Source organism: Aulonocara sp. 'chitande type north' Nkhata Bay, linkage group LG9 (assembly GCF_057382095.1).
Source record: "Aulonocara sp. 'chitande type north' Nkhata Bay isolate Kocher_YH1m ecotype deep benthic linkage group LG9, A_spYH_male_GT1.1, whole genome shotgun sequence".
Lineage (NCBI taxonomy): Eukaryota > Metazoa > Chordata > Actinopteri > Cichliformes > Cichlidae > Aulonocara > Aulonocara sp. 'chitande type north' Nkhata Bay.
The window spans coordinates 35,883,501-35,911,298 of NC_141352.1; the positions used below are offsets into that span (position 1 = coordinate 35,883,501).

Sequence of the window (27,798 nt, forward strand, 5' to 3'; positions counted from 1 at the left end):
GTGGGCATTAAAAACATTTGCTGTGCATCACGCTGGTTTCCTCCCGAAGAGGTGGCCAATTTCACCTTCATTCATATCCAACTGTGCATGTCATCCAAAAAACAAAATATAACACAACACACACGGGAACCAAACCACAAAATGAGAGAACTCTATTCATATTACGGCCTGTTGATACTCTTACTAAGATACCTTTGTGACATGTTAAATTTAGAGTGAGGGCAACCAAAGTGTTTTTTAGTGTTTGTAAATGAAGTGTCACTAAATGTGCTTTACATAAGATTAATGGCATCATTATAATTACTTCTATTATTGTTATTATCAGTAGCGGGATAACTGTTTTACATAGTAACAGTGTGACAAGTCATTAAGTATGGCAGAGAGCCTGTACTGGCAGCAAGTGTATTAAGCTGCCACATTACTCATGGCAGTTAGGATGTTTTATCACCATGCCAAGCTGCAGTTAGCCTGGTTCCCAATTTTAGTTGTTTTTTTAAAGCCTTATTTGTTAAGAAATGACTAAGACGTCCGGTGAAAGCCTTATTTTGTTCCATGAAGAGGGAACTTCTCTCTTTAGCAGTTATGCTTCTATCATTAAGTATAAAGTGTGTGTTAAGGAGATACTGATTTGTCCATCTTGTTCTAAAAGGATAATATTCTCGTAGTTTTGCTTCAAGTGAAGGTATTCATGCTAACTCAGTGTGGCAGCAGACACTCCAGTTTCAGTTGGGAGGACTTAACCTAGACTTTAAATGCAGGATATCATTGTGTCAGTTATGATATATGAAGTGCAGAAAGCCTTGTGAGTGCTACTGAACCCTTTTTCTTGTTATTTTTAGAATTCCACTGAAATCGGAACTACACATAAGAAAAAAGGGATTTTCACATAATCTTACCTCTGGAAAAAGACTTCAACTTCGTATAGTACTTTTTTTTTATCATAGCAATTATTAAAACAGACTAGTTTATCAGCTCCTTTGCTAAACTGAAAGGACTTGATTCTGAATTGATTAATGTGGTAGCAAGGTGTTAAGTCACTGCTTGCTGTATATTATAGTCCCACACTCACAGTGACTAAGAGAATAAATAAAACTAAATTGTTCTTTTAAGAGAGTACTAGTGGAAATGTGTTGAGCTGCCAGGGCATGCTCTGAGGACATTGTTTATTTAAGAGGGAAAATTACTGATTTAAAAATCATCTGACACTAAAGTGCAAGTCCAAAACCATCGCACAAATGTCATTACTATAGGAACCAGGCTAGATGACAATTAAACAAACCCCTGCCTATCAAGACAAATGATTAAAGGCCCTGTCAGCCTGCATCTACTGACATTAGAAAATCAGAGAAAGTCAGTCTGCAGCTGATTCTTTCAGTATGCCCATTTTTGGTTCATTTCTAAAAGGCCCTAACCAACACATCACTTATGTCTATAAAATCAGCACGCACGCTTGATCCTTTGTTAGCAGCGGAAAAGACTGAAATCTAAACGCAAAGACTTACATAAAAGATCAGAGCGGATAGAATCCATACAAAAACTTTACATTTTATACAAATAATGACTTCAAGGAGAGACAATAGTAAAGGAGAGATATGACAACAGCATGCGAGTGGAAAAAGTGACACAGCTAGTCGTGAATGAGTGAAAGCCCCCATAAAAATAACATGTGGTGATGGTATAACATCCTTGATGCACGCAAGTTGGTGCTCTATATCCATCGCTGCTATTGATGTATTCACAGACTGCTGTTAATAACATCTTCCTGGCAAACATATGATCCAAAAGTAATGGGCACATGTGGATAATGCAATGGTTTACTGCTATCAACCAGCTTTTCCACTGAGGGTCATCAAGTGATTTGTCAAAGTCATACTAATTGTTGTCACTGCTTAGGTTTCCTTGATCATGCCTAAAGTCTGAATGTCAGTCCTGTAGCTCTCCTGTAGTTAGACAAAAATAAACAGATCACATAACCATGAATGATACCACCGGTCTTAAGTTTTGAACTTAATCTTGACTTTTATTATCATTATCGCAGCTCAGCTCATATATATTTGTTAATCTTATATCACTGGTTGTTTTAGTTTCACTGTCTAGACTGTTAGATGTGTAGCATTTAATAGAAGAAAAGTGTACAAGCATAATGAAATCACAATAGTTTAAACTTTTAAGGTGCCAAAAGGCACCTTATCTGATTGTAATGTGAAAACTTGAAACATCCATCACACACTGGGAGCACTTTTCAATTAACTTTACATATAAGCAGAATTAATGAAATAAAAAACAAAACGGGGATTTCTTGTGAAATAACCTGTCAGACAGGAGTTATTATTTAAAGCCGAGTATTTTAATATGTCTCAAAAATGTGTTTAGATGGGGATCAATAAAACTTCATGGAAAGACCGTATCCAACAATCATGGAATCATCGTCTCTTAATACTGCCTGCACTTACTAATTCAAGCAAAGACAGAAATGGAAGATTCCAGATCTGTGCTCTCCTTCCGGGAGTCAGAGCTATTATACACAAGCTGCTGACTCATGCTTCTGATGTACTTGATGTCAGAAGCATGTCCGTCTGACAGACAATTTCACCACTTAATACATACTTAATCTGAACATTGAGTGTGTTTGTATCTTTATCTTTTTCTTTTCTTTCTTATAAAGTGTCTTATTGTGTGCTCTGTTCAATCATCTCAAAGAAAGTCAATGAACAAAACAGCAAACGCAATGTCAGATGAAATTCTGTCAAACTACCACTGGAGAACAGAATTTACAGGAGATGCACCAAGTTTTGTTTTCAGAGTCGCGCTTGTTGCTGCACCTGCTGCACTACCCCCAAATCAGCTAATACCAGAGTGATGGCCTAGTCTCTACAGCAAGCCAGGACTATGAAGATTCTCAGCATGTCATCATCCAAGTTAGCTGACTGATGCTATAGTAGTGTTTGCTGATGGTAGGTTCAAACAATGCCATGCTCCATACAAGTTAATGATAGGCAGGCAAAGAAGCAAAAGTATTGCTTTTGATGTGGAACTGCTACTGACTGCAAAAGAAAAACAACCTCTTCTAGAGTAGGTCATGATTACACCTGCACTTTGGTCCAAAGTGAAATTCAGACAGATTTACTTGGGGCACATTGGTTCACATCTAAATTATTGAGCACTTGAGTCGTACAGAGATTCTGTTAAATGTTAAAGTCACACATGCAGCTTAGGTCTTTACATTATTTTTTGATGACACTGCAACTCAGGAGTATAAAGGGATTAGGAACATTAAGTTCTGGGCATAGAATCCATGTCAGTAGGATCAGCTCATTGTTGGTTCTGGACTTTCAATAAATGTATGTGCAATAAAAAAATCAAGGGAAATGGTTAGCCTTCTCATTTCCTTTGCAGTATATGTTTTAACACTTTTAATAGATGGTTAATTCAATATAGAATCACACTATTGTGCAGAGTATGACTTGACAAATTGTTATCAATCATAGGCCCCTCTCACCTCTGATGCATATTCCTGTAGGTTGCCAGTCACTGGAATAAGCATTTTCTGAAGTGGAGACTTGAGCTGGGGTCCCAGCAGAGGGATACCCCCAGCCTTGCAAATGGTTCATAATGCTAAAGCCCCACAACAGGCCACCTCTATATCGTCCTCCTGGTTGGGAATCAGGCTGGCTAAATTAGGAAGGCAGTCCACCTGATTGGAGATATAGACGCCCCTAAACTTACATGTAGATAGACAGTTAAAGCCGAGTAAGATCTCTACATGGAAACTCAGTGAGACTGATATAAATTCAGGAACTAAACTGAAAAGTTTGTCTGCAAGATTTGGGTAATAATTGATGGTTCCAGATGGAAATAGCAAGTTTTTGGCCCTGATTACAGGTGTAATTAAAGTTCTATTACCACTGGGTCTGAGAGGATGAAAACACCAGAGATGCTAGGAGTGGAAAACTGTCAGGATAGATGTTGATGTTAGGTCTGAAAAGCCCAGTGTGACCATTTATGGCCATCATTCTGTGTTCTAATCCATAGTTCCTGGCCAGCAAGACAGACCAGGCAAAGCTATTACGGACTGCACAGTTCAAAGGTGGTCTTGTAGCATAGCGTGAAATTAATCTGCCTCCGTGAGCAACTTGCACATGAGAACATCCGATTTGGGGCTGAGGAAAATATACAAGGCATGGTGGCTTTAATCAAAGGTCCCTCCATCAACAAACATAAATGCAGGTTAGAGGATGTAGGAGACATTCTATCTGGTACCCAGCACCCACTTTCTAATTTAAAAAAACTGGATGACCACTATCGGGCATTTACTATGTGAAAAGGGAACATAATTCTTTGATTCAAGGAAGCTAAAACAACAACAAAATTTTTTTACCCTTTGAACTATGTTAATATATAGATTTCATCAGAATAAAACACATATTTTCACAAAAGTGTCCAAGTTTTCTGAAGTTAGTACAAAAAAGTACTACATCATAAATAAGCTGACCTGTGTTTTCAAGGAAAATCTGCCACTGTTGGACATTTTTCGTTATTACCAGTACAGAAAGATCAGGCTCAAATCTGCAGTGTTTTTTCCTGCTGCATTCCTCACCATGGGATTGTAGAGCTTGAGCCATGTCACACTCTGAACTTACATTTTACTCTGCTTACACTCACCAGTTTATTGATACCACCATATAACCTGACATTTCTTCTTGCTCTGCGGAACTTGGCCACGTTAGCGATGGTCTCGGCAGCTAAGGCCTTCAGTTCCTTGACTGGTGAGTCCAGGATCTTCACTATGCTCTGCACGCCTCTCATGTCAACAATAACCCGATGGATTAGAGATCCAATCTAATCACAAGAACACACATTAATATTAAATATGACTAGTTAAAAGTTAGGCAGCACGGTGGCACAGTGGTTAGCACTGTTGCCGCACAGCAAGAAGGTCCTGAGTTCAATTCCACCATCAGGCCGGGGTCTTTCTGTGTGGAGTTTGCATGTTCTCCCCGTGTTTGCATGGGTTCCCTCCGGGTACTCCGGCTTCTTCCCACCGTCCAAAGACATGCAGTTTGTGGGGATAGGTTAATTGGATAATCCAAATTGTCACTAGGTGTGAATGGTTGTCTGTCCCTGTGTGTTGGCCCTGCGACAGACTGGCGACCTGTCCAGGGTGTACCCCGCCTCTCGCCCTATGACAGCTGGGATAGGCTCCAGCGCCCCAGCGAAAAGGATAAGCGGAAGCGAATGGATGGATAGTTAAAAATTAAATTTGTTTTATGACAGAGAAACTTTTTAAGCAGCCAAATATTCATTTCCACTAAAAGTAGATAAAATGTTGCAGTACAACCCAGTTGAAAAGCACCAACCCACACATCTCATTAGGAATGCTATAGAATAATTGCTACCCCATTTTTTAAACAGCATGCTTTCTACCTTGCACTCATGTTTCTGAAACTAAAACACAGGCTGGCACACATGGCCAGCTCTGTTCATGCCAGCAGGCCATGCAGGTCCAACTTTGCCATGGCAACTCACTTTGCATTTGTGTTCATCTGTATCCAGCAAGTTAAGGAGGACTTTAAGGCCACCTGTGTCCTGGATAGCCATTTAGATTAGATTAGATTAGATTAGATAGAACTTTATTAATCCCTCGGGTGGGTTCCTCTGGGAAATTCGATTTCCAAAAAAAGCACAGCACCGACAGAAGTTTGGCATGACTCCTGCATCAAATTAGTCCATCATGGCACAAAGAGTGTCAACAGTCTGGTCACCATCCTGAAACAATAATTTCAAACACAAATGAATTAAAAAGTAGGAGAGGAGGAAATAACTGAACATTAAGAAAAGCCTCCCTCCATTCCCTCGGACTTCTCCTTCCTCTTACACTCATTGTGTTGTTTCTCTTTATAATGCTACTCCTGCTGTTTTGTTTATGCCATGGTCTTGTTCTGTATGTGTTTAGCGTTGTCGTGGTTAACACTGATGGAATGAAATAATTTGCTAACAAAGAGCACGGTGCTTTGGTTTCATGCAAAAAAGGACAGTATTAACACTGAAACCCTGACACTAATTTTAAGTTAGAATTCAAAAGTTGTGTGTTTTGTCAGTTGCTATATACACACAAATCAATTTAGACCAGTGATTAGCAACTTAGTAACTACAACACTACTCAGTCAACAAGTGGTTTGAGGGAGGAAAGTCTGGTCTTTGATTTAAATTCAAGCCCCTCGACAAATATGGGAGAGGAAATGGAACTGATTAGATTTTATTGCCACTTAACTTCAATGTGTTCACAAAAAACAGAAAAAAAGAAAAAAGAAGAAAGAAACAATACGGACTTAAAATAGTGCATGTGTGGTCAAATGCTGTCATGCGCCGCAGTTGCAGAACCTTAATTTTATTTTATTGTTTTTTCCTTAAATTTAGAGTCCAAATACTAGTTTTTGTTGGTTTTTTCATATACTCTTTACATAAATCCACATAATGTCCTAGCTGTGGATGGATGATGACAGCATTACAGCACTTGAAATACCAGCGTTACAGTTCTTGCTTTGTGATGGTTAAATGCAGGCAGTGGTGGTGTTTTTGCTTGTTTATGACTGTGTTTAGTCTGAATCACATGCAGTTATGTAACAAACTTGGTTCACATACGTTTCCCATCATGACATTGAGTGTTCACAGCAAAAAATGCAAAAGTTTTATTCAGCTTTGACATTCATTTCAATTCAGCTTTATTTATATATCATCAAATCACATCAACAGTTGCCTCAAGGCGCTTTATATTGTAAGGTAAAGACCCTACAACAATGCAGAGAAAACCCCAGCAGCCAGATGAGCCCGAGTGGGAATAAACAATCCCTTTTAACCAAAAGAAACCTCTGACAGAACCAGGCTCAGGGAGGCTTAGGGTTGGGGGTCAGGCATGTCACTGAAACGTCCAGTCTAAAATATTCTGGCAAGTGAACCATCAAATATTGCTCCCTTTATTGCACTGATTAAAACATGGCACTGATAGATTCTCCTATAGTAACTTCAAGGCTGCCTCTATGATTCCAAGGCAAACTTTGCACAAACAACTGTGAGACTTCACGAGTTATTTCACACAAAAACAGGACATGAATCTATCATGTTCTGCTAACAGCTACCCATATATGTAGAAAACAGCCAGCGAGTTTTAAGCAGCTGTTGGAGGGGCTGGCTGATCTGGTCAGGCCTATAGCATGGTCTCAAGTAGTGTTTGATCATATCTCGCTCACAAAGCAGTACTCAGCAGGATAACAGGCACATGTGTTCCCCATATCATGACGCGAGCCTAAATGTGAACCATTTGTCCATTAACAGCAGTGGATCTACTGCTTCCTTTGTCTCCTTCACTCTCACTCTTCAAAGGGTTCGGCGGGCGAGTTTCGTACCTTGTAAAAACAACAAAAAAAGCTGTGTTTAGGAGTGATAGCTGGGAGAAAAACAGATCATGTGCTTTCAGTCTTGGTAGCTTTGGTCTTGAAGTTTTGTCGACATTCTTTAAAATACCGACAACATCTGACAATCTTTTATGGTGAAAGATCTTTGACTTTCTCCAAGCGTGATACAGGCAGATGCTCAAGATGGAACAAATTCAACCACCATTCGACCTCAGAACAAGAAATTCAAAGTAGTTCCAGCAAGTTTAATATCTGTTTCATGAGGCCTGGTGAGTGTTTGCATGTTTGGAGGGGGCAAAGACAAGTGAGTCAACAATGTGTAACAACAGCCGTCACGCAAATTCTGCTACATGATTCACCAGTAGGCTGCAAAGGTCTTTAATATCAAAGACTAGAAGCCATAGGCGATTTAAGACCCTTTTTTTTTTTTTTTTTTATCAGAGCACCCCTAAAGATAACTATTAAGAGTATTAACAATAGTTTATTTTAGTATTATTTTCTGTAATTATCTTCAAATGTTAGACTTTCCTAATTTTCCTATTAACGACAGTACAGGATAGATTGATATCATGTTAAAGTCTCTCACACAAAAGGTGTTGGTGTTTTAGCAGCATCTTTTATCATTACCCTAATAACTTTCATTGTTGCTGCAGAAAGAAGATGCTGAGGTAATTTCATGACACACATCAGTGGTGCTTATTTAAAATTATAAAGCTGTAGCTTCCATTTTACCCACATTCATTGATGATGAGGATTTCACAAATGTAAGAAGTGTGTTGTCCTGTGGTCAACTTTCTCTTATAAAAATTATTATAACATTATATTTTTACTTATACTTCTTCTAAATATAGCATATTGATATGGATGCTATCATTTTATAGGATTCCTACCACTCTGAACATGGCTCAAAGAGGCTGGCTGCCACTACATTGATGTGTCCGACTACAAATCTGTTTACATGATGCTCTGTGCTGAGTCTGCATAATAATGGGAGAGGTTGTATGAATTCCAAAACAGTTTGTGTTGTGGAAGGGTGATTTTCCAGTGTCTATACTGAATAATGTTACTTTAAGTGCTTAATGATTTGGTGGACTGCCTCTATGTGATTACCAGACTGAAATAACATTGTGCATGTTTCTCAGCTGCTTTGCTACAAATAGTTATTTAACTTCTTTAAGGACTGAGCCTTTGAGTAAACACAAAATTGCAGTTTTTAAATGATGATTTCATTTATAAAGAGAAAAAAGCTATCCAAACCTACCTGGCATTATGTAAGTAATCAACATCTAATACTAACAAGAGGTTGTGCCACCCTTGGCAGTAAGAACTGCAATCAAACATTTGTGATAAATGGCAAACCGGCAAGTCTTTCACATCGCTGTGGAGGAATTTTGGTCCACTCTTCTTTGCAGACTAGATTTAATTCAGTCATGTAGAGTTTTCAGGCATGAACGACCTGTTTACGGCTATGCCAAAGCATTTCTATTGGATTCAAGTCTGGATTGGACCACTCCAAAACCTTCAATTTGTGTTTTGAGCCATTCAGAGATGGACTTGCGGGTGTATTGTTGGGTCATTGTTCGGCTGCATAACCCAAATTCTCTTGAGCTTTGAGACACAAACCGATGATCCAACGTTTTCCTTCATAATTTTCTGGTAGAGAGGAGAATTCATGGTTCCATCAATAGCGTAAAATTGTACAGGTCCTGAAGCAGCAAAGCAGCCCCAGACTATCATGCTACCACTTCCATGTTTGAATGTTGGTATGATGTAGTTTTTATGAAGTGCTGTTAGTTTTATGCCACATGTCACGGGACATAAACCATTCAAAAAGTTCTGTCTGATCAGACCACAGAATATTTTCCCAGAAGTCTCAAGATGTTTTTGTTAAATGTGAGATGAGCCTTTCAGCTGTTTTGGCTTGGAACATTTTGCCCAGTGTCTTTGTCTTTGCTGAATCATGAATGCTGATCTTGACTGAAACCAGTGAGGCCTGAAGTTTTTCACATGCCGTTCTGTTTTTTTTTTTTTTTTTTTTTTGTATTAGTCATCAATGCACTCTTACAGCAATGTTGTGTGAAATACTTTGTCAGATAGGCCTGGGTCCCTTTAAACTTTTTTTTCCCTTAATAAATTAAATCTTTATTTAAAAACTGTATTTTGTATTTAGACAGGTTACGTGTTTGTAATATGCAAATATGCAAAGAAGAAAATAAAATCCCCCCCCCCCCCCCCCCCCAAAAAAAAAAAAAAAACAAACTCAGAGAGCGGCAAACACTTTATCAAAGCACGATATCATGTGAATTACTTCTGATAGTATCATTACTGTGAATCCTTTTAGCTGCATTAATTATGGAAAAGAAAGAAAAAAGTGCCTTTTTTAGTTTGCACAGCTCTTTGGTCAACCTGGCAATGAACTTGCCTTGACATTGAGTTGTTTAAAGCCATACAGTGAGGCTAGGGAAAAATCATTAAAAAAAAATCATAAATCAAATAAATTCATACTACATATACTGTACAGCTTAGTTAATGTATTAAAATACCAGGGACAGATACATCCCAACCACTTTCCTATTAAGAACACTTTGGATTTGTCACCATGTAATTAATAAGCTTCATTAATAATCATATAGCAATAATTGTAATAATAATAATAATGTCTGATGAATTGCAGTAGAAAATGGGTTAAGAAGGGATTAAGCAGTAGAGGATCCAATTGCATTCACAAGCTCCAATGGTGAACTTGATATCAGCCACATAAAGATGCTTTACACATTTTTTCTCTTCCTTTACTGCAGGTGTCTCGGCCTTGAGCTACTAAATAGCTGCAGCCTCCACAGTACTGAATGGAGGTCTTATTCTAGTCTGGTTTCCTCTGGAGCAGCAGACTAGATACTGCAGACACAGACTGCCCTGGCTGAGCCTCTCTCGGTCTATAAATCACAGCACTGAGTATGTGGGAGCTGGGATGGGGTTAACAGTGCTGTCAATGATAGCCTGTTGACCTCAGGCATTTAGACATTTTGTGTATGTGTGTATGTTTGTGTACTAGTGTGTGTGTGTGTGTGTGTGTGTGGGGGGGGGGCTCAGTGGGATATTTCCTTTCAGCAGGGGTTAACATGCATATTAAGCATGGTGCTCAAATACATAGGAATGTTTCAGCAATGCCTGATTGGAGACAGGGGGACTTGGGCCACTCAGAGTGTTTCATACCAATTATTGTAACACAAAATGATTCAGACTTAGCAGTTTTCATACCTCTGTGCAGTCTACAGCAGACATAGAGAGAACAAACCCATCCCTTTCATGGGAAGAGTACTAAAAGGACAGAATGACTGATTACACGTTGTTTCTTGACTCATATTTGATCTCCTGTAATATTAAACCTGATCACTTAATAGGGTTGGCAGTCATAAAATGAGCACAGTACATGTTGGGCAAAGACTCGAGTCTTTGCAACCCAAAGACTCGGGTCTTTGGGTTGCAAAGACTCGGGTCTTTGCCCAGTTGAGCTGAACAGTTGCTTGACTCAGGAACCAATGCAATGTTTTTTGTAAAAATAAATCTCCACATTAGGCATGCTATAAATGCATTACAGGCACTAAAAGCACAATTGTTTTAACTGAGTGCTGCAGTTATTAAAAGCAGCATCAGGAACAGATAATTATTCACAGTACAACATAATTAACTCCAAATTCACTGCTGTTGAGAAAATGACATGACATTGGGATTTTGCACACTGGAGATGAATTTCAGTGCAGCCATTAGCAGGACGGCCGTCATTAGAGGAGCACAGGGCAGTAGTGCTGGTAGTACTGGGACTGCCCAGCAGAGGGGGAGAAACCATAATGAGGGCTGAGCACAATGTTGTGTGTGTGTGTGTGTGTGCGTGTGTGTGTGTGTGTGTGTGTGATGTGATGTATTTTAAAGCTAAGGAGAAAGTCTGCTCTAACAGTGACACCTTAGAAACTTTAAAAATCTGATGACAAAAAACATTTAGTTAAGAAAAAACGAAAAAGCAAATTTTCTTGTTTTAAAATGACAATTATTAAAATCTTTACAGCACAAAGTTTATGTGTGAACTGGTAACATATTTTACATGAGACAAAATATTTTGTGAGAGTGTGTTTGTTTTGTTGTTGTTTTGTGTTTAGAAAGCCACATGTCTAACATCACTGATAGCAGCTAGTGTATTTGTATTTGTTTAACATTGCTTAGTCCCGATAAGTAAAGCAGCTCTTCTTTTGACTCCTCTGCATTTTTTCCATAGCCTGTGCGTTTATAATAATTCGCAGAATTCTTGTCCTAGCATGCACAGCCTTTATAAGCATAAACACATTATGATACAGGTAGTTTACAACTAATGAATAAGGAGCGTAAATTAAAGTTTTCATCTATACACACTTACAATCATGTTACCATAGCATAGCCACAGGTCACCGTTATGCGGGTACAAAAACAAACACGTCGGCAAATATTCTTACATAGATATCATTAAAACACAAAACAGAACATCCATGTGTCACTTTATGAACGTGTTAAACATCCTAGAGTACAAATGGCTGTCTATAGTGCGAAGGAGAAGGAGAAAAAAGATCTCCTCCTAAAATAAAACAGATATTTAACTTGGCTCATGGTAGCTTTCAGTGTCTGATGGTAATGATATTATAAAATGACGACTAGACAAACCCCATAAATAACTGTGCTGTGTGGCGTCCAGACAGATAGAAAGCTGGGACATGTTGGTTACGGCATTGTTGCATTGTATTGAAGCAGGATTGCACACACAACCCTAAAGCTCGTGCCACAATCCCACTGAAAAGCACAAAATCTAAAAACCAGAGAGTTTTTTGTTTTTCTTTTTTTAAATCTGAATTTCGTATCGTTTACATCTTTTTTTTTCTTTTTTCTGGAACGGAGCAACAGCCTGCTTTTAGAGTGGGAATTTCCTTCCATTATATTCTGTTTAGCTAAGCTAAAAATATTCACCAGGGCTTGTACTTTATGGCAGTGTTTTCTATAAAAGTTTTACTTGCACTGTGAATGATCTTATTTAGCACCAAGCTATGGGCTTCGGAAGCCAAATCAGCAACATCAGGAAATCCCACACTGTGTAAAAATATGAAATCTAGACTAATGTTACACACTGAAATAACACTCATTTTCTTTCAACTGAAACAGCATTTGAGGTATTGTTACGGCTAAATACCAAAGGACAGGCATGCAGCAAAATACGTTCCTTGAATATCATCTGTCTGAATGATGCTGTGCACATAAACAGATAACTGGGCCCACTGAGTGAGGCAGGGTAATTGCTCAAGTCAAGCGGTCGGAGGTATTCACAGCCAGTCTGGGCCATTGTCATTCTGTCCTCTTTTTCTTTTCCTTCCATGTTTTGACACATTAATATTCACCATATGCCCCGTCAGACCTATCACGAGTGCATTTCATTTTTATGCTTCTGCGGTGTGGGCAAACGATGCATGCAGCTGCTGCCGTCAGACAGCTCTTTCCCCCTGTGCACTTGGCTCGCATGTGCAACCAAACAGGCCTGTGTCAGAAACCAGGAATCCACGAGCTGAGTCTACCACTTCAATAAACATCTCCCTGCAAAGCACCATTTTAAATGGGAGCGACCTACACTTCATTTCATCTGACATCCCTTTTGTCGCTGAGTGTGCCTTGATGTGATTGAACAAAACAGACAGGTGGAATTATGTGAAAGGAAAATATCCCATTATAAGTTCTGGTGCACATCCATGGCTAAATATTATTTTCCTTGAAATGCAATTGTGGAGAGTTTGTGGAAATTTGTATGCTGATTCAGGTCAACATCAAGATTCTTGTACAGACAGCAGGAAAAGATCTAGTATGTCTGTGGCTCAGTTCAATTCACTGTTTTTGGATGAAATCCATGAGAGGAAGGAAACACTGTTGTGCAGAGTGAACTTCTCATACCTTGAGATACTTGACCAGTTGAATACTGGACTTGCCAGTATTCATAGGGCAGGTCTGTGTTAGTCTCTGGATGGCGATATGCCTGCTCTTCTTCCTCTTCACTCTCAGTGGAGCTCTCACTGGAAAGTTCCAGCTTCGGACTAAAGATTACAACACCAAACGTTTGGGACAGACAATAGAGATAAATAGAGGGATGGAATATAAGATCATAAAATCTCTTGTCTGGTGTTTTAAGCAGGAAATAAAGCTGGTTATCCCACACAAGAAGATCCATTAAAGACCGAAATTCAAGTCTTCACAGAATTTAAGTAGCAGGAAAATAAAATTGGAGTCAATATCATGAGGGGAATGGAGCCGTTATCATACAGAGTCAAAGTTCTTGCTGTATACTGATGCAAACAGAAATGCAGATGGTGTTTTAAAGCTGCATGGGCCACTTGGATGAATGTATCATGAAAATACGGCACTGTAGAGCAATGAAATCTGGTACACATTCAAATGGGCCCACTGAGAGGCAGTTCCCAGGTACATGCAAATAGCATTTCCAGGGGAGCGTATTATCAGACGGGGCTGGCTGATAGATGGGGTTTTTTCCACTACACAGTATGATAAAGACTGAACAAGACCTTCCTGTGGCTGTCAGGCCTACACTGATGTGAGGTGATGAGTGTGACTGAGTGAACGCACCCCGGAGTCTTTATTGCATGTATAGAAAATGATGATCAGCAAAGATTGATGTCAGTGACTTAATGATTTATTACACTTGCAGTTTGTATACAGACAACATTCAAGTATGGAGATGGCTTATGTGCTGTACCTGCCAAAAGCCAAACAAGGAAAAACCTTTTACTTAGCTTCTTGTTCAGAACAATTTTAGCAGCTGACAGTTTTTAAAGCAGAAGTCACAAATGGTGAAAAACATCCAGTTAATTCAGTTTTCACTGGGGGGGTGGGGAGGGGGGATATGACTATATAACAAACTGTGTCAATATTGAAATAGCAAACGGATGGTTAATAAGTCAAAATTCTTTAACTTAGACCACATGTAATATTAATGCATTTAAGTGTAGAATGAAGTCACAATAAAAATTCAGCCAAGATTTTAGATTTTTAAAAGAATCTCATCTTTACCAATTTGGGCCAAGCTTTAGTGTTTTCAACTTAGAGAGAAATGCCCTTCTCTTGCAGCCTGTTATCTAAGAAATGTTATCTAAGACCTGCAGAGTCAGAGATGTAACTCTTGGGTAGTCACCTGCCGTTGTTGTTGCATCAAGGATGGCAGTCTGGTTTCTTACTTGGTAAGTCACGTTGCATTAGACAATTATAAGAGAGCTGTGCTGTTCATGGGTCACTTTATAACTCCATTCGTAATTGTAATTACCCTCAATCAGAAATTACATGTGTTATTCCTTTTTGTTACCATGGCAACAGGTGTACTTACATTTGTTTCATTTTGTTGCCTGTACTTCTGACCTATTTGGTTTTAATTAGACGTACAATCAGAACTTCTACGGTTCTAACCTTTACTGAGTTTAATTTGCCCCAGCTGCAGAGCAAAAACGAATCCTTATAGTTTCAGAAAAAAGGAAGTTTCTGGTGTCCAGGTAAAGAAGATGCAGAAAACTCTGCTTTCATTTTGGTCATGGCTTTTCTGTCTCAGAATGTTCTTCTCCTCTCCAGAACTCTTATGGCATTTACTTTCCTGTGTTTTACTGTAATGCTGTGAAATAAGAGACATTATGGCTGCTTCTATTTTAGCAATGGTTAGTTTTCAACATAATCTTTATTTAACAATTCAAAAAAGACCTCAGCAGATTTTTTTTTTTAGCCAGTGAGACACGTTTATCTTGGTTGTATTTTCAAACTAATCTCTAAGCTCTTTGTTTTTAATTAGACATACAATCAGATTCCTTGCACTTCTAACCTCTACTGAGTTTAATTTACCACAGCTGCAGTGCAAGAAGGAACCTCTATAGGTTCTGACAAAACAGAACTATCTTACCATGTCTGGGAGGACATGTGTGCAGGTGAAGAAGATACAGAGAATTTTGTTTTCATCTTGTTCTTGGCCCCTTGTCCTAGACTCTTTTATCCTCTTCAGAGCTCTTACGGCCTTTATTTTCCTCTGTTTTACTGTAATGATGTAAAATAAGAGTCATTATGCCTGCTTCTATTTTGAAAATGGTTATTTTTCTAACATAATCATTATTTAACAATTCGAGACAGGGCTCAGCAGACTTTTTTTTTCTTTTTCTTTTTTTTTTTTAGCAATTGAGATACTTTTATCTTGAGCCAGTTTCTCCTCAAATGGGTACAGTTATCACAAGGTACAGCTGCAACAGCTCAGCCCTTGCTAGATCTATTTATCAATCAAAGACCATATGTGATAGATCTTTTGGGGATATTTTTTCTCATACTTTTTCCCAAGTTTTGCATCTGTAATTGAGCAGAAAGGGTTTCTATTATATGGAGAATTTATTAACTCTGACTATTGTGTAATGAGGAATATTTGCACTTGCCCTTAAATTTATAAACCATATAACCATCTCTTTATAATGTGTGACTGCTGGCAGATGCACTAAACACATGTGTTGAAGGCCTGGCATCACAGTCATCTAAAGTTCATCTGCTATTCAAGAAGAATCTCTGCAATGCAACAAAAATTCAGGACACTTCTTACGTGAGGAATTATCACATACCCACATGTAGAAAAGACACTAAGTCCACTCCATCGTGGACATGGTTCATATATCTTCTCGCGGTCTACCCTGTAGAGTGTACGCTGTAGTTTCTCATGCACATTCTTTTCCTGTTGCTCGTAAGACCTCTGGGGTTGGCCTTGTTCCTCTCCATCAACCGATTCCACATGCTGAATCTTTTGTGTTGATAGTTCTTGAACTGCAGAATCCTGCTGGTAAGGGGGAAAGCCAGAAGCTGAAGACTGAGTGTAAATACCTCTTCCAATTTGCAACAGAATGAGCAAAATCTGATTGTGAAGTGCTTTGTAATCTGGCTGTAAATTTGTCAAGTTTATGCTTATTAAAACAAAAATAGCTATTCTGATTAATCTGTTTCGCATTTATTTCACTTTTTATCAGTCAATGTGGTGTATTTTCCACTTACGCTTTGCAATGATTTGTCTCATTATCGGAAAGTCATCGCATATCTATGTCAGACAAAGAATTGCTCATGCTACTCAGAAGGCGAATACTAGAAAACCCTACATGTGGCAAATAAAAACATGAAATTCACATAAAAGCCCCTTCTCAATCCTATGCAGACTTGAAAAAATCTTTATTTTCTCAATATTATTCTTTATTGAGGTATTGAAATAAAATAACAAACTCTCATTGCTTTGCACAGAAGAGGTCTCTCTTGGTTAAATGGCTGAACAATGTCAAGAAGTTCATTGTTTCTCGACATTCACCTAAAACCTTACAGCTTGGCTCAGGCTAAGTAACGCCTTTGTGTCACTGTTATTCAGGTAAAGTTTTCAAGGTCTTTATACCAAACTTTACAACCTACACACAAACGCCAGTAAGACACATATGAAAGGTTTGCAGGCATGAGAGTTTTTAATCACAGACACCTGCTTTTGCAGAAGTAGCTCAGTCTGTCATTGGCTGTTAGGAGCTTGAGATTTTTAAGGGCAGGGGAAAAGAATTAAAACGTATTTCTTTGGGTTGTGTTCATGCACAAACTGGAGCCAAGTTGCCTGATCACTTTTCCAAAGACTTGTTTTTCATAAAACACAAAGTGACCTTCTATTGGAAACATAAGTCAATACACCCAACCACAGACCCACATCCTGACTTTATTAGACTAACCAACTTTCTTTAATTCCATTATATGTGAAATGGACAAAGTCCATTTGCTTACACAGAAGGGAACACTCGACATTTCTTAACATGCTGCAGTAAAAAAAAAACCTTAAACCAGTACAGGTCCAGAGACAAATGCTAAGCAGGGCTGACGCCTGAAATCTGAAGTTAAAAAAATATTTTTATAGCATGTAACATTACACCATTAGGACTTTTCAAGTTTCTTCATTTGTCGTTTTCATAAAGCAATCGACTACTAAAACCTAAACCCCAAATGTTTACATGTGTTTGGGGCAGATTTGTATCTAATTACTTTATCCATACTGATGGAAAATCAGCAGGGCAACAAATTGTGAAGCCAGTGGCCATAAAACATCTGTCAGTGTGAGAATTCCAGCAGCTGCTGGTGAATGGTTATGGCAGTGAGGCAGTCTGTATTAATTTCAGGATGTGAATAACAAAAACAATTGACAACCCAGGGATTTTGTGTTTTTCAGTAAGCATCTTGTGCATGCATACACACAGCATGTTCCATTTCCAATCACGCTGTGATGTCAAAATGAATCCGCAACACTGAACAGAGAAGGCTAGTCTGCTTCCTCCCTGCGTTGCAGCCACCATCTCCGTTGGCTGCTTTGATTGAGGCTGTCCAATCTAATAGAACTGTTAAAAAAGACCTGCTTCCTCAGACTGAAAATGAGCAGATATGTTTGGAGATTAGGTGTTGTTATCTTTGGCTATCGTCTTTTGGGTTTGGGCTCCATTCTGCAATCAGGGAACTGAGGCGGAGCAGTGGAAGACTGTGTTCCTGACTGTTGCTTTCTCAAATTAAAACTGCAATGGGCCAGACTGACAAGAAGGACTACAATTATTCACTATCTTGTATGGATGATATAGATTTGATTGATGTTGTCAGCAATAAGTCAAATGGATTTCAATGTGATGCATTCTAGCCGCATCACATGAAAAGGTTTAGCTGAAGTAGTTACAGGACACTGCATGCTGCACATATCAAAGGAGTTAAAGAATCCAAGAGAAAAAAGACCTTGACAGTGATTTGTGCCTCCACACACTTATTCACAGCTATTTATACGGCTGTTGTCCATCATTTTTAGATCGTTCAGACTAAAGGCATCATTCTTCACAGAGCACTCATGAAACATAAAAGCCTGAATATGTGTATATAACTTTCTTTGTTATAGATTTTTTTTCTTTCACACAGGTCAGCCCCATACTTCTTATTGGTTTATTGTAGTCATCATAAACCCTATGATGGGTTTCGTAGAACACTTTAGATCTTTACATTGCCTACTGTATGAAAACATACAGACATCACCACTATGCCACAAATATGAAGAAACTACTTTTAAAGGGAAAGCTATGAAGACTAAAACTATCTAAATGATTGATATTTTGAGTCTTACCTAATACGTGTAGAATTTAACTTATATTTTCATTTCAACACAAAAGAAAGTATGACTGTTCAGAAAAGTGACTGGTACACTGAATATATAGTTCTTCTCTTAAAGGCAAAAATGCACTTTAGCCCCCCAAAATATCACACTTTGACAATCAGCTAAAATAGCTGAGAGAACACCACGCTGGTGTAAACTGAGAGTAAGTGCAGATCCTAGACTGATTAGCAAAGTCTGGTTTTGAGACCTCAGAGAGGAGTCAAGCATTGTCACATCACTGTCTTTGTGACTTCAAAAAACTGAATGTGGCAAACCCTGGTGGGATGTGACAAACTAAGGGACACTGCAGGCTCATGCCATAACCACCCAAACACACTGTAGTCATATCCAAAAGCAGACCCTGCTTTGTCGTTTATTTGGACTCTAACAATAATTGTAATTTACAAAATGAACATCATATTTTATTCAGTAAGAGGTGAAACTACCAGTTAAGACCATAAATACATCAGGAAAGTGTTCGGTGAGGTCATAAATTGAGAAAGCAAAAGAATGTTTTCCCATAGATTTCCTGGCTTGTAGAAGAGCTGCCTCCTGCTGGCTGCTAGAAACAATGCAGATCTAAGACACTTCCACATTAGATCACTTTTCAAACTTGTGTTTAAAACTGTGTCCATTTTTTGCGATACTGCGCCGATGTAGCCTAGAAATCTACAAACATGAACAGCTCTTTAATGGTAATGGAAATGCAGTGTATCAGAGTAACCATCTGCTTCCAGTGCTAATATTTACGATAATGTTGGAAATTTAAAGAATTTGGCAGGTATTTGTTCTTGAAACAAAGTACTGAAAAAGAGAAGAATTTTGACGTGAATGTGATGCAAGATGAAAACCAAAGAGAATGAGAAAGTGAGCTTAGCCTGATGGGACTTTGTTCCAGTCCAACAAATACATCTTTTCACTGGATAAATAAAAGGCTGAAGGTTCTGATGCGCGTTGCCTTCTTTCACCATAGTTTGTGTTTTTCTTCATCTCCTTGTTCACCTTATTTCCCCTCACAGTTTCACAGTAGATTGTTGCCCTGGGTGTGGTTTTGTCTCTTCCTGTTAAACGGTAGTTCTTTCTCCCCACTATCACCGACTTCTTGTTTATGGGGGATTTTTTGATTGTTGGACTTTCCTCTCTAGTATTGTAGGCTTTTTGTCATAAATATAATGTACCTTGAAAAGCCTGTTGTTAGTTTTATATAAATAATATTGAACAGAATTGTGCTAAAGTCAGTGCAGATATTTGGATTATCCATATGAATACCATTAATGTCTGTAAAGTGTTTTGAGGGAATCCGTCCAACAGTCGTTGGGAAATTTAGAAAGAGGTGGCGGACAACAAACATCCACCACATCCGCAGAGCCATGCTGTCAGTGTGTAGTATTTCTATGAAGCAATACTAATATTAGTATTAATACCTGGTAATGACAGTTCGAAGCATGAGATGTAAAGCAAACATCCAAATAAATCCTGACATTAAAAATTAAAAATTATTCAAAGAAACATTTTGTTTTGTTAAAATGACTTCAGCTTTCATCTCAAATGTAGTTTATATGTATCACAGTGCTGCAAAACCACACTGTAAATACATTTACATGTCAATTCTGTTTGATCTTTTGTAAATGCTATTACTCATACTGATCTACTTTTGATTCTTGCTTTGAAAAGCTGTGCAAATACTATTGTTCTTAATTACACTCATACTTTATTTGGATAAGAATGACAGCCAACAAACAAAAAACTAGACAGTGATGAAATACCTCAAACAGACCTGATATCCATGCAAAGCAGACAGTAAGCAGTAAGTGCTTTTCAAAGGACCTGATGAGCTTGTGATGATGCCACATTTTCCAACAAACATCAGCTCAAGCAAGAAAAAAATATGTTTTTAAATGATTAACAGATTTTCGAGAGCAGATGGAGTCCATTATTGAGGCGATTTGTTATGTCGTCAAATTTCTAAAGCAGGAAATAGCACTACTGAATAAATCACACAGATTTCAATGTCTGGAAATGAGCAAGTGTGTGTGCGTGTGTGTGTGTGTGTGTGTGTGTGTGTGTGTGTGTGTGTGTGTGTGTGTGTGTGTGTGTGTGTGTGTGAGTGTGAAGGGGGTAGGTGGTGGGAGGGATGTGGCTCTGCTGTTTTGATGTTGGAACAGGGAGGAGGTCAATTCAGAAATTTTTCAACACAGTGACAACCAGACACTAGCTCACTAGCGTGGAAGAGCACAGACGCTGATTACACAATCTGTTTACGAATATGAGTCACACAGCATCAGAAATCAAATCGAAGTATTAGAGAGAAGGAGCTTGTTCATAAGACAAAGAGGCGTTTCAGCACCCACACATTTTTGCTTTGAGAGTTATTATTCACAGCTAAAATAAAAAGACAAGCCTTAATGTGTTGATGTTAATTGCTTATATTCCACTCCACCTGGTTGTTTGTGTTCTCAGCAAAGTGTGGAGATCTGCTCTTCAGAAGTGTTACCAGGTCTTTGTAAGTATCACTTGTTCACTCATATCCATGCTCCTGCCCCTGCTGTTTTATGCCCTGTGAAAACAAAGTGAAAAACAGCTTCATTAATTCTAAAAACCACAATTTTAATGTGGCCCACATGTCAGCTGGAATAGCTAAGGCTAGAAGCTCCAAGTATCTGAAAGCAGAGGAAGTGTAAAATCATACAAGTTGCTGAATTCGGTTATGACAAAGCTCCTCTTTGAGGTTTCATTTGCATCAATGTCACCTTTTCAGTTTCAGAGTGGACTTTTTTCAACTTGTGTGAACCATTTTCAGTTGAAGAAACAGTAATAGGAGTCTTAAAGTTTGTCAGCTAAGTCACTGGTGGAGTGAAAGGTGTTGCGGCATGTAAAATCCTCAAATAGAAAAGAGTGCAAAGCATGAAAGAAGCTCTCTTTACAATAACGGGATAAGAGGGAGTTGCATTGTGGGAGGCCAATAAGTCAATATTTTCACCAGACAGGGTACTGTGCAAGACTCCTGTGTGCGAGAGTCTCCAGTTTCTTCATATTTTGCTAGGACATAGGAAATCTATGTAACTTGTGCAAACATACATGGAAGTACATTATTTAAGATGTCTATACACTCACTTTTATACCTCTCTGCCTCCATAATGACATCTCTCACCTTCCTAACTTTTCTGAATGTGGTGTGTCGAGCTGCCTACCAATACACAAAACAAAACACAATTACTCAAAAATGGCCAGGGATAAGAACTAGACTAAAATGACCAAAGAAGCAGCCAATGTCCAAAGAAAAACTTTAAAAGGGCTGGAGAAGTACTCCTCAAGGCCACTCTAAACAAACACAAGTCTGACTTCTTGGTAATAATAATGAAAATTTTAAAAAGTCAGGGATGGAGCAAGACTTTGCACATTGATGTGTTTATAACAGATATAGTTCCAGCATCCAAATACAGTGGTAAGTTTTTTTGTTGTCTTGAGCAATTCAATATATTTTAAAATGTCTTAATTCTGTCTTAATCAGTTCTTACAGAATAGCCTTGTCTGAAGATGCAGCATAGCACAGTGCTTCATATCTGATTATACTTTTGCACTGTGCTTTATTGCAATATGCTGCCTCTTCCAGCTGGAACAATGTACAGAGGGACTTAAAAATGTCAGAAGAGATTACTGGTGGTGTCAGTTTTTAATGGTGTGGAAAATAGCACTTGTGTTGAATGCATCTGCTTCTTTATTGTCTTTGCTTTGTTCTGGTAGTTTTAGAAACTGCTTATACATCCCAACTTAATATTGTCTAAGCTCTTTTGCTATGTGTCACACACATTGTTTGTTTGTTGCTATAATAATGTACTTTCTGCAGTCTTGTCTTAAACTCACTAAAATATTTTTGCTTAGATCAAAGGAAAGTCTAATAATAATAGAGCATTAAAGTTTGTGGACAATTTCTGTTTAAATGCAACCCAATCACAGAATTTTTACTTGACTTCTAAAATGAGTTAAATAGAAGACAACTGAAGAACTGAGACAAAGATTTTATAAATTACAGTTTTTTTAAATCCAGAAAAAAAATCCAGTGTTTGCAGAAGGAAAATTAGCAAATTTAAAGATAAAATTTGAATTATCAATTGCAATAAATGGGATGACAAACAGGTGTCAGTGATCACCCTGTTTTGATGATGACAGTCTGTGTATGAATGGAAGAAACTGAAGCCCATCTTCTATTGCACAGAAGTGGTTAACAGACCAAGGTTATTTAAACAGTGGGGGTTTTGGTAGACTGGGAGGTAAAAATGGAAGCCAGAGTAACTTCTAAATGGCTAAAGATCTCTTTAACTCTGGCCAGTGTCCATGTGTCCATAATCAGGAGAACACTAAACAACAATGCTTTGTATTTCATGACCACAAGAAGAAAGCGACTTCACCCCAATGAGAAACTGTAGTTTCTGAAAGGTCACATGGACAAGCCAGAAGACATCTGGAACAATGCAAAGCCAAAATAGATCCTGCTGGTTTAAATGAAAATCATTCTGTTCCATGAAAGGAAAACACTGCACTGCAATGAATGACTTTCACTGTAACTGTGAAATATGGTGGAAGTATCAAAGTTTGGATCTTCTGAATTGCATCAGTGATTTCTAATGGAAAATTTTAAGACAGTTCTCCTTGAATTACACATAAAGAGAAAGTGGGTCAAGCATCTAGGCACTAATCCCATCTTGCCAGAGAATAGTCAAAGAAGGATGAAGAAAATGTTTTGTATTTTGTCAAAGTATTGATCTTTAACCAACAGAAATGATGTGGAAACACTTCAAGAAGTTGATTTTTTTTTTCTTTAGGTCACGAGCAGTTGTCTAAGCATTTCACTGCATATCGTACTGTGTATGACTGTGTACGTGACAAATAAAATTTGAATTTGATATAACACCCCCCACCCCGCACCACCCCCCAATCAACATCCTGGAGTTACAGCTGCACTTTCATTCCTCCAAGCTGATGTGAAAGACTGACCAACAGTCACTGAAGGCAAATAATTTAAAGGTTTTGTGTTATTTGTGTAATTGGTTTCCTTGCTTTCTGGCTTTGTGTGAAAATGTGACTATGTTGTAGGTTTGGATAGAAATATAAAAGATCAAAATGTGGATCACAATGCCTTTAAACATAGTTTTAGCACATTGTGCCAGCTGTGCTGCACTGTCACAGGGCTCAATCACAAGGTAGCAAATCTCACCCTGCACCTGTCAAGATGGTGCACCACAGCCCCACCCCCACCAAAAATAAATAAATAAATAAATAGATGAATAAAAATAAACAGGAAAATAACTCCTACTACTCCTACTAAATTGTTTAAGTTATGAAGGGCAGCATGATATCATTTCACAACAGATTTGTCCCCAAGGAAGGAAGGAAAAGGAAAAGGTGAAATCATCACGTGTTTGGTCTGCTAAAGAGGAGAAGGAGAACAGCATGAGCCCAAGGCTGAGCCATGGTTTTACTTGTAATATAAATCATTCACTAAAAAACTAAGCCACGTAGTGACAACATCATCTTTCAACGCTGATTTGGAGAGTACTTTTTTTTGGAAGTAGAGGGTGTCACTTTAACCAGAGAACACAGGACATAGACTGCATTTATCACTTGGTGATAAATGCTGCTGAATGCTTTTATGAGCATGATAAATCCGCTGCAATGAAGCAAATAGCGTGACTGAAAAATGACTTCCAAAACTGGAATCTAACAGATACACCTATACACCTATATTGCCTAACAGATACACCTATTCTGTCCACTCTTTGGAACAACAACAGATTCAGTTCTTCTGAGAAGGCCTTCCACAAAGCTTAGGAGTTTTTATGAGAATTTTTGGCCATTCTTCCAGAAGTGTATTTGTGAGATCAGACATTGATGGCCTGACTGAGAGTTTATGCTCTAATTTCTTCCAAAGGTGTTCTGTCAGATTGAGGTCAGCACTCTGTGCAGGCCAGTCAAGTTCTTCCACACCAAACTCACTCATCCATGTCTTTATGGAGCTTGCTTTGTGCACAGGTAGCCATGTTGGAACAGGAATGGGCCAACCCCAAACTGTACCCACAAAATTGGGAGCATGAAATTGTCCAAAATGTTTTGGTATACTGAAGCATAAGAGTTCCTTTTAAGAATCCTCCCTTCCCCCAAACTGTACACTTGGCACAATTCAGTAAGACAAGTACTGATCTCCCAGTGACCGCTGAACCCAGACTTATCTATCAAATCGCCAGTCACTTGATTTGTGCCAGATATTGCATTTTCACTGTTCTAGAGTCCAGTGGGGAAATTCTTTACACCACTGCATCAACATGTGCTTGGATGCATCTGTTCAGCCATAGAAACCCATTCCATGTCGCTCTCTACGCACTGTTCTTGAAGTAAATGGAAGACCACATATGGTTTTGGAGGTCTTTAGTGATTGACTCTGCAGAAAGTTGGTGACTTTTGCGCATTATGTGCCTCAGCATTCTCTGACCATACTCTGGGATTTTACATGCCCTGCAACTTCATGGGTGAGTTGTTGTCATTCCCAATCGCTTCCAGTTTGTTATAATACCAATCACAGTTGACTATCCACATATAGCATCCAGTAGCATGCTGGAAAAGACTGAGCAACACATTCTTTCACAGACTGCTTTGCAGAAGCAGTCTGCATGCCTAGGTGCTTTATTCTTACCCTTTGTAAAACGCAGATGGGAAAAAAAATCTGAGGTATTGTCATCACCCCATCAGACCAGTGGTTGGGCTAAGCGGACACCCAATTTTGTGGATGTGATAACTCAAGAACGAAGCCATGTAGGTGTTTGAAATTGATACCACAAATGTATCTATTAAAAATCTTGGATGAGTTTGAATCTCAATGATGAATTAATATAATGAAAAACTGAATGAATTAGAGGAAGTGGCTGACATCCAGAAATCCTACCAGTGGCTGGACAAAGCTGGACTGAAAGACAGCACAGAGGCAAAGCTTGGGGAGTGGCTCCAGCAGATCCCAGGAACAACATCTGAGATCTCTCTCCAGAAGAGCACAGTCCTAGGAACAGCAAAGATACTGCATGGGAACTTCAAGCTCCCAGGCTGCCGGCAGAAGACCCAAGCTTGAAGCATAAAAGACTGCACGCAGGGGTGAGAGGGTAATTTATATATTTAAAAATGTTTTTACATAGTCTGTGTAATAACTGATTACTGAATACAAATAAATATCAAATATTTCTTTAAGAAGGTTTTCAAGGATCTGTTTGTCCACGTTTTGGAACAACAGAAACTGTTTGACCTTGACCCCCAAGTCGTTGGCTAGGCCTTCCTCCTTTCTGTCTACCACACTTACTGCATCAGCACGGGCTTCTCTCTCCAGGCCAAAGGCAAAGCTCCTACCAAGAATCCTAACCACGAGCTCTCTGTTTTCTGACAACACAAGAGGTGAGTTGGATTCATTTTAATCTATCAAAACAGCTGGTCTTGAATGTACTCTGTTTTTTCTTACAAGCTAAGCTAATATTATCTCTCCATAACAAATCCACTGGCAGTATGAAATAAGTATTACTATATTCATCATGTATCCATCTGTCAAAGAAATATATATTACTTTATCTCTTCTTGGCAGTGGCCCTAAAGTAAATGCATATCTGTAAAGAATTACCAATGGCGGCATAATTGGATGGCTGTACAGAGTAACAAGGAGGACAAACAAATTAAGTCTGTGGGTTATGGAGGAATGCTGGTGGTTGGACTGCTTAGGATGCAAATTGGACTCAAATTTACCTTCTAGACATGCCCGAACCTCCGCCAACTTCTTATCATCTGCCAGATGAAGCAGTTTAGAGAGCTGGCTGAAGCTGCGTACATAAACAGTCGGTGGAGAGAGCTGCAGGAGTGGATGGCCCTCACTATCTCTTTCGTGGGACTGAACATCTGAGTCACTGAGTAGGAAATAAAACAAAAAAGAAACTTTAATTGCCTGAAATGCTTAATGGAGATCTGAGTCTTTGTTTTTGTACTTTTCCAGGTTCATACTATGAGACACAAAGGAAACCACACACTTAAAGTAGAGCAGACATTCTGATGAAATACAGTGGAACGTTCTCAATCTTACTGAAGCTGAAAAACAAATTAATTACAGTCCACATGCAGCTTTGAGTATGTCTAAGGTAAAAACATTTGGACACCATGGTGACAGAAAATCCTGCACAGACACATAATACTGAGAGCCAGCCAGCTGCCCGCTTCATGATTAGACCAACCTGATGTCGTAGTCTGTTTTGAAATCAGACGCCACTAAAGTGGTACTCCACTGGAGTGGCTCCTCAAACACATGTTCAGCTTCCTGTGGGTGTTGGGAACTAAAGCGCTCCACAAAGTGCAGGATTTCTTTCAACAAGGACTCATTCATTGGTGTGGATGCCAGTTTGCCAGTACTAAAGCTGGCCATGGTCCACTGGGCAGCCCTGGTCAATGATATCCCCATCGCTGTGTCTGGGATACTCTAAAACTTAACATTAACAGCATGTGGTTCTTAAAGATTCAGCATGGCTCTTCGTTTCCGAGTTTGGAGCCCCATGTGGACCTTCATTAAAAAAAACATAAAGGTCAGCTGTTTCATATTCAAACCTTTACTGTCAATCGGTGTTCTTGGACTTTTAATACACACTTTAATTTTCTCCTGCCTCACTTTTCATGAGCATCTCAAAGTCCTCCATAGCTTGTTAGTTCAGGACAAAGCAGCAAGGCTGCTAACGGAAATATCCGGCGGTCACATATTAAACCTTGCTTCCCTTCACTGTGAAATTCAGAATCTACTTTAAAATTCTACTATTAGCATAAAAACATAGAGCTCTACATGGACAGGCTTATATAGCAGAGCTTTTAAGACCTCGTGGATGCAGGCAGCCTCGCCAACCAGGGTCTTTTCGCTCTAAACAATTAATCTGATTAGAAATATATCATGTGAACTGTCATATTGGGGGTGATTGTGGCTCAAGAGTTGGGCGTTCGCCTTGTAATTGGAAGGTTGCCGGTTCGAACCCCAGCTTGGACAGTCTCGGTCGCTGTGTCCTTGGGCAAGACACTTCACCCGTTGCCTACTGGTGGTGGTCAGAGGGCCCGGTGGCGCCAGTGTCCAGCAGCCTCGCCTCTGTCAGT

At 38.9% G+C, this 27,798-nt stretch overlaps 1 pseudogene; it reads right to left on the reverse strand.

Moving 5' to 3' along the window:
* Positions 1-1,889: 1,889 nt before the first annotated feature.
* LOC147322735 (outer dynein arm-docking complex subunit 2-like) lies at positions 1,890-27,124 on the reverse strand (annotated as a pseudogene).
* Positions 27,125-27,798: the final 674 nt, after the last annotated feature.